This window comes from Jaculus jaculus, chromosome 5 (genome assembly GCF_020740685.1).
Source record: "Jaculus jaculus isolate mJacJac1 chromosome 5, mJacJac1.mat.Y.cur, whole genome shotgun sequence".
In the NCBI taxonomy this organism is placed as follows: Eukaryota; Metazoa; Chordata; class Mammalia; order Rodentia; family Dipodidae; genus Jaculus; species Jaculus jaculus.
The window spans coordinates 74,243,778-74,251,982 of NC_059106.1; the positions used below are offsets into that span (position 1 = coordinate 74,243,778).

General features: G+C 42.0%; 1 pseudogene; it reads left to right on the forward strand.

The window, feature by feature from the left end:
* Positions 1-6,137: 6,137 nt before the first annotated feature.
* LOC123460874 lies at positions 6,138-6,695 on the forward strand (annotated as a pseudogene).
* Positions 6,696-8,205: the final 1,510 nt, after the last annotated feature.

Here is an 8,205-nt window from a genome sequence, read left to right on the forward strand (position 1 = left end):
TCAGTGACAACTTCCATACTTACAGACAATAAACCATGATAATTCCCTTCCCTGCCCTACTTTCCCCTTCACAAATCCACTCTCCATCATATCCCCTTCTCCTCTCCACTAGTCTCTCTTTTATTTTAATGTCATCATCTTTTCCTCAGAGTATGAGGGTCTTTTGAACGCACTGCAAGGTCATGAATATTGAGGCCAATTTCTGTCTGAACAATTGCATTGTAAGCAGTCTTATCCATCCTTTGGCTCTAACATTCTTTCCTCCACCCCTTCCACAATGAGCCCTGTACCTTGGAGGGTGTGATAGAGATGTTTCAGTGCTGAACACTCATCCATCACTTCTTCTCAGCACTATGGTTGTACCATTTTTTGCATCTGCCTTTATGTGTGTGCTGGGGAGTGGAACCCCAGTCCAGTAGTATCTGTAAGCAAGTGCCTTTACCCACTGAGCCATTGCCTTGGCCTTCTTTGTTCTCATGCTGAGTGGCATTTCCTCAGAGCAATTACCCAAATCATCTCAAATTAAGTCAACTTACTCTGTTGTGTTTCCTTAATCTTCTGCTTTGCTTTGATTTTCTAATATTTTTTGTCTGTTTGTTTTGGGGTAGATTCTAAGCCAAACTGACTTGGAACTCACTGTAGCCACGTGGCCCCTGAACTCACAACAATCCCCTTACCTCAGCCTCCAGAGTGCTGGGATCAAAGGTGTACACTACCATACACCATGCCGACCTGACATTCTGCCTTGACAGTACTTTATGATTTTTTTGTTGTTGTTGTCGTTCATTTTTATTTGCTTATTTAAGAGCGACAGAGAGAGAAAGAGAGAGAGAGAGAGAGAGAGAATGGGTGCGCCAGGGCCTCTAGCCACTGCAAACAAACTCCAGACATGTGTTCCCCCTTGTGCATCTGCCTAATGTGGGTCCTGAGGAATCGAGCCTCGAACTGGGGTCCTTAGGCTTCACCAGAAGCACTTAACCACTAAGCCATCTCTCCAGCCCCACTTTATGATTCTTGTTTCTTATAATTACTTAGGGAAACATCTGGTTTGTGTCTATCTTCATTACTAGAATGCTGGCTCTATGACACTGTGCCCTTTTTATTTGCCATTGTTTCTACAAGGCCCAGCAGTGGGTGGCACAATATTTACTGAGCATTTCTGAACTGGTTGAGAATTGGAGAAGGATTAAGAAACACCAGACATACTTCCAGTTAAGATGGCAGTGTAGGAACCACGACAACGCAGCCTAAGGGGGAAAAAAAAGCCAAAAAATAAAAAATAGCACAATACACTCTTCTACTAATAAGTGAGGGTATAAGAAATTACCAACAGCAGCAGAGAAGTAGGAGAGATCCAGAGCATCCAGAGCCCACACAGGCAGGCAGAAGCGGCTCCAGCAGTTGCAGCAGAGGCCACAGCTGCACAGCTGGGCTTGAGCCACAGGAAAAGCCAGGTGAGGGGATTTTCCACTCACACCGGAGCTCTTCCCAACCTCAAGCAACGTGAAGGGAGGAACAATGAAGGAGCAGATCATGATGTAGAGGCTCACGTGGAACAGTGGGAGAACTTGAGCCACCATCAACAGACTCCCCCCACCACCACCACCAGTGCAAGCGCCAGCAAACACCATAGACCAGGGGAAGGGTGATCACAGCACCCAGCACCAGCAACCAGAGCAGTGATCCAGCGACCCAGCCAGCTTACTTGAACCCACAGTGCACCAAAGAGGGACCCAAGCAGGAGCGCAGCATAACTGAGACAAAAATCATTCCAAAAGGTTACTGGAATTACACCAGGTCAGTACCCACCTAATAAGCCTGGTATATAGGCCTGAACTGGAAGTATTAATTGACCTTCCATATCAGGATAACTTGTATGTTAAATCTGATGGATGGTTGGATTTGCCATTCTTAAATAAGCCATATTTTGGGCTTGTTATTTGTTCCTTCTTGATTTATAGTGGCTTTGTTTCCTCTTCTGTTGTACATTAGGTAAGGGTCTCACTTGGTCACAAACTGACTTGGAACCCTCAACAGACCAGAAATCTTAACCTCCTAGTTGACAGGATTAAGAGTGTGGAACACCACACACCCTAAGGAGCTGTGACTTTGTTAGAGGATTTTGTTGTCATAATACCGATTCTTGCATAAATACTCTGTGCTGTTTTCCATTGAAAGTGTACATTGTTTAGTTAAGTTTTAGAATCTGCCTGTATTTTGTTCCACTCAGCCTTCTTGAATACTCTCATAGCAGGCAAACCCAACACCTAGGGTCACTTTTGTAGATACTCTGAGAGTCTTAAGAGCCACATGTAGCACCTTAATCTCCTATCCTGGAGATATATAACATCAGATTGATTAATACATCTAATAATACTGCAGCTAACTAGAAAATCCAAGCATTAAATTAATTCAAGATGCAAAAATATACACACTATAACACAAGAAACACCAAAAATCAAGACAATATAAATCCACCAGAAAGTGTTAGTGGGGCTGGAGAGATGGCTTAGCTGTTAAGCGCTTGCCTGTGAAGCCTAAGGACCCCAGTTCAAGGCTCAGTTCCCCAGGACCCACGTTAGCCAGATGCATAAGGGGGCACAGGCATCTGGAGTTTGTTGGCAGTGGCTGGAGGCACTGGCGCACCCATTCCCTCTCTCTCTCTGTCTGCCTCTTCCTCTCTCTGTCTGTTGCTCTCAAATAAATATATAAAAATGAACAAAAAATATTTTTTTAAAAAGTATTAATGCATCAGAAATGACCTCCACTGAAAATGAGTTAGAGGAAATGCCTGAGAAAGATTTCAAAAGAGTGATTATAAATATGCTCAAAGAAGTCAAAGAGGAAATTAAAAAAAATGAAAGAGGAAATCAAAGGAATCAAAGAAGAGACAGGAAACCAATTTAATGAAATAAACAAGTCAATACAAGACATAAATAAGGAAATAGAAATAATAAAGAAAAACCAGTCAAAATGACTAGCAATGAAGAACACAGTTAATGAAATAAAAAAAAAACTCTGTAGAAAAATCTCACCAGTAGAATGGATGAAGGATAGGACAGAATATTTAAAGTAGAAGACCAGATGGCAGATCTAATACAGTCCAACAAAGAGAAAGACAAACTAATAGGAAAGTATGAATGGGAATTTCAACATATTCTGGACACAATGGAAAGATCAAACATAAGAATTCAGGGTACATGAGAAGGAGAAGAATTTTAATCCAAAGGCATAGTAAGCATTTTCAACAAAATCATAGAAGAAAACTTCCCCCAAATTTGGAAAGAGGTGGTAATGCACATATAGGAATCCTTTAGAACATCAACCAGACAAAACCTGGAAAGAAACTCTCATTTCCATATTAAAATTAAACTACCAAACATACAAACCAAAGAAAAAATATTGAAAGCAGTTAGAGAGAAAAATCAAGTTACCTACAAAGACAAGCCCATCAGGATCATAGCAGATTACTCAACACAAACTATGAAAGCCAGAAGGGCATGGAGTGATGTATTCTAAGTTCTGAAAGATAACAACTGTCAACCAAGGTTACTCTATCCTGCAAAGCTATCCATTCAAATAGATGGAGAAGTAAGGACATTCAACAACAAAAGCAAGCTAGAGGACTATTGGAAGACAAAACCAGCTCTACAAAAAATACTTGAAAGAATCCTCCATGCTGAAGAAAAAGAAAAGCACACATATAAGGAACAGGGAAACACAAAAAACACTCAAATACTAGTTAACACAAGAGAGCAAAGGAAAAACCAGAAAACTACAAAAAAATGACAAAAATAAATACACAGTTTTCAATAATACCTATTAATATCAATGGCCTCAATGCCCCAACCAAAATACATAGGTTTGCAGACTGGGTTAAGCTGCAGGATCCTTCAATTTGTTGCCTCCAAGAAACTCACCTTTCTTTTTAAAAAAATTTTTTTTTATTAATTAGTTTTGTATTCAGCAAATACAGTCAGTTTGGTACCATTATTAGGCTCATCCATGACCTAACCCCTCCCTTGGCCCCTCCTTGTTGAGGTATATGAGTCATTCATTGTGGAGTTAGCCCACAGTTATGGGTAAGATAAATGTCTCTGCATATCATGACCCAACATGTGGCTCTGACATTCTTTCTGTCCCCTCTTCTGCAAGATTTCCCTGAGCCATGTTGGGTTCATTTTTGGTCTGCTTCAGTGATAAGGTGTTGGGGGATTCTGGGGCTCTGGCTGTTTGATTTGGTAGGAGTTGATTTTTCTCTGTGTTGATCATCTTCCTCCTTGTTCTGGTATCCTGTTCATCAGGAAAGCAGCACCCTTGCTTGTTTCACCAATTTTTCTTAGTTTCAGCTGGGGCCCTTTTGAGGTATGATGGGATGGCTCTCTCCTTAGGATCTACATCTATCTGAAAGAGAGAAGCAGATTCTCCAATGGAGAGTAAGTTAGCACCAGGACAAATGAGATAACCCTTACTTTTTTTTTTTTATAGAGAATTTAATAGGTATAGGCCCTCTTGTAGCCCATGATTGATGATAGCTTGATAATGGACAGTAGGCTTATGTTTGGATATGGTTCTGACTTGTTTCCCAGCTCCAGCTATGGGTCCCATACCACTGACCGGATCAGTTAGCCAAATCAAGAGCAGCTGGTTCCCCACCATGGCTGTGTGCCATATTGCACTTGTGTGGTCATCACAACAGGTTATTTGCTGCTAAGTAGGTTAGACCATGAGTTGCTTGGACAGATCTTGGCCATTTTCCCTCAGTCGCCCATGTAGCACCCTCTGGCACTAGACACGCTGACTGTCTGGGGACTGACTCTCTTCCCACTTCCAGCCATGCCATTCCATTTTACATGTCAATCACATAAGGTGTCTTCAGCAGTTGGGTCTTACCACTAACCTTTGATGGGTCATCAAGTCCTCTGACAGAAATCTGCCTGTCTTTTAGGAAACCTTGTAAGTCTCTCTGATCAAAAGCTCATTGTGGATGATAGCCACATGCTGGTAGTGGGAGTTACAGGTCAGTGCCCACTAAGAAAAGGAGGAAACAGATAACTAATATACAAGACTTAGAGAGAAGAGAGAGAGAGAGGGAGAGAGGGAGGGAGGGAAGCTGTAGAAGATTAAGGTTAGTCTTCATCATACCCTCTCCAGTGTCTTGTGTTCCTAAAAGGCAGACCAAATGGCTGAACCTTCACCAGGCCCTTACAAGAACCTCACCTTTCTGCAAAGGATGGACACTATCTTAGGGTGAAAGTTTGGAAAATGGTATTTCAAACAAATGGGCCTAGAAAACAAGCAGGGGTTGCTATCCTAATATCTGACAAGGTAGACTTCAGTCCAACATTAGTTAGGAAAGATAAGGAAGGTAACTTTATATTGATTAAGGGCACACTCCAACAGGAGGACATTACAATCATAAACATATACGCACCTAACATGGGGACTCCCAACTTCATCAAACAAACCCTATTAGAACTAAGGTCACAGATAACACCAAACACAGCTGTAGTGGGTGACTTCAATACCCCACTCTTATTATTTGACAGGTCATCCTGCCAAAAAATAGACAGAGGCATCTGGATTAAATGAGGTCATAAGAGAAGTAGACCTAAGAGATCTATACAGGACATTTCATCCAAATGCTGAAGAATATACGTTCTTTTCAGCAGCACATGGACCATTACCTAAAATAGACCATATACTAGGACACAAAGCAAAACTTAACAAATACAGGAAAATTGAAATAATTCCTTGGATTCTATCTGATCACAATGGAATCAACTACAAATCAATAGTAAGAAAAGCTATAGAGCATACACAAAAATCATGCTAACTAAGCAATACACTACTAAATGATGAATGGGTCAATAAAGAAATCAAGAAGGAAATCAAAAAATTCATAGAGTCAAATGATAATGAGAACACAACATACCAAAACCTTTGGGACACATGAAGGCAGTTCTAAAAGGGAAATTTATAGTTTTCTGTGCCTATATTAAGAATTTTGAGTCCGGTCCCGCCGCTGCGAGCCAGTGCGGCTGTGAGGCCCGCGTCTCACCACCGCCGGCCGGGCATGGTGTTGGGCACCATCCCGCCTCGCCTCACTCGGGGTGCCCAGAGGAAAGGCAGCAGGAATGCTGATGCTGGCCAGCAAACTGAAGCGGGAGGACGGTCTCAAAGGGCCTCGGACATCTGCCGCTGCGTCTGACTCCACTTGGAGGGTTTCTGTGAGAGACAAGTTGCTGGTGAAAGAAGTTGCAGAACTTGAAGCTAACTTACCTTGTACATGCAAAGTGCATTTTCCTGATCCAAACAAGCTGCATTGCTTTCAGCTAACTGTAAGCCCAGATGAGGGTTACTACCAGGGTGGAAAATTTCAGTTTGAAACTGAAGTTCCTGATGAGTACAACATGGTGCCTCCCAAGGTGAAATACTTGACCAAGATCTGGCATCCCAACATCACAAAAACAGGGGAAATATGTCTAAGTTTACTAAGAGAGCATTCGATTGATGGCACTGGCTGGCTCCCACGAGAACATTAAAGCATGTTGTTTGGGGATTAAACTCTTTATTTACTGATCTTCTGGATTTTGATGATCCTCTGAACCTTGAAGCCGCAGAGCATCATTTACGAGACAAGGAGGACTTCCGGAATAAAGTGGAGGAACTACATCAAGCGCTATGCCAGATGATAAGAGGAGGTGGTTGTGGGCCTGTGCACTGTGTGTCACAGCTTGTCTCTAACGTGAAACAGCACGAGGTAGTCCTCCTCCCCGTCCTCACCCCGTCTCCCTGTCAACCCCTTGGGACTGTCCCAGTCCTGCGACCGTGTTGTCCTGAAGAAGACCCCCCTCACCGCTGCCCACGAAGGGCAGGAGCGAGACAGTACAGCAAGAGAGAGCGCCTGCTTCCCTTAACACCTCTCTCTCCAAACCATAGTCTGGGCTGTGGGTGAAATCCTCCAAAGTTGTAATGAGCTCACCACCGAGGTTGGCACTTGCTTCCCTTTTTCCCAACAAAATCGGCGTCCTGCAAAAGTGATGTAATGACATGTTCAGTGTAAATGGCAGATTGGCAATAAGAAACCCACTATAAACTGTGATTGGAGGGCTGGAGAGATGGCTTAGTGGCTAAGCGCTTGCCTATGAAGCCTAAGGACCCCTTTCGAGGCTCGGTTCCCCAGGTCCCACGTTAGCCAAATGCACAAGGGGGTGCACAAGTCTGGAGTTCGTTTGCAGAGGCTGGAAGCCCTGGCCCGCCCATTCTCTCTCTCTCCCTCTATCTGTCTTTCTCTCTGTGTCTGTCGCTCTCAAATAAATAAATTTAAAAAAATTTTTTCTTTAAACTGTGATTGGATGCACATTCTCTTAGCTTCTTTCACGAATGTTGGCCCTGCCTAGATGTGAAGCTTCCCAGAATGTATAGTCATTCACTGTATGTAGATCTTACTGAAATGTGTATTTTATTTAATGTAAGTATATTTTGGAAAGATTAAAAAAAAGAATTTTGAAAGGTCTAAAGTAAACAATCTAATGCTTCATCTTAAAGCCTTGGAAAAAGAAGAACAAGGCAAACTGAAAATCAGTAGATGGGAAGAAATAATAAAGACTAAAGCAGAAATTAATGAAATAGAAACCAAAAAACAATCCAAAGAATCAATGAAACAAAGAGTTGGTTCTTTGAAAGGATCAACAAGATTGATAAACCCTTAGCAAATCTGACCAAAAGAAAGAGAGAAGAGACACAAATTAATAAAATTAGAGATGAAAAAGGCAACATCACAACAGATACCAGAGAAATTCAAAAAATCATAGGGACATGCTATAAAAATATATACTCCATTAAGTATGAAAATCTGAAAGAAATGGATGATTTCTTTGATTTATATGACCTACCTAAATTAAATCAAGATGAGATTAATCACTTAAATAGACCTATAACAAGTATGGAGATCCAAGCAGTTATCAAAAATCTCCCAACTAAAGCCGGGTGTGGTGGTGCACACCTTTAATCCCAGCACTCAGGAGGCAGAGGTAGGAGGATTGCCGTGAGTTTGAGGCCACCCTGAGACTCCATAGTGAATTCCAGGTCAGCCTGGGCTAGAGTGAGACCCTACCTCGAAAAACCAAAAGGAAAAAAAAAAACAAAAAAACAAAAAACACCTCTCTAAAAAATCTCCCAACTAAAAAAGTCCAGGCCCAG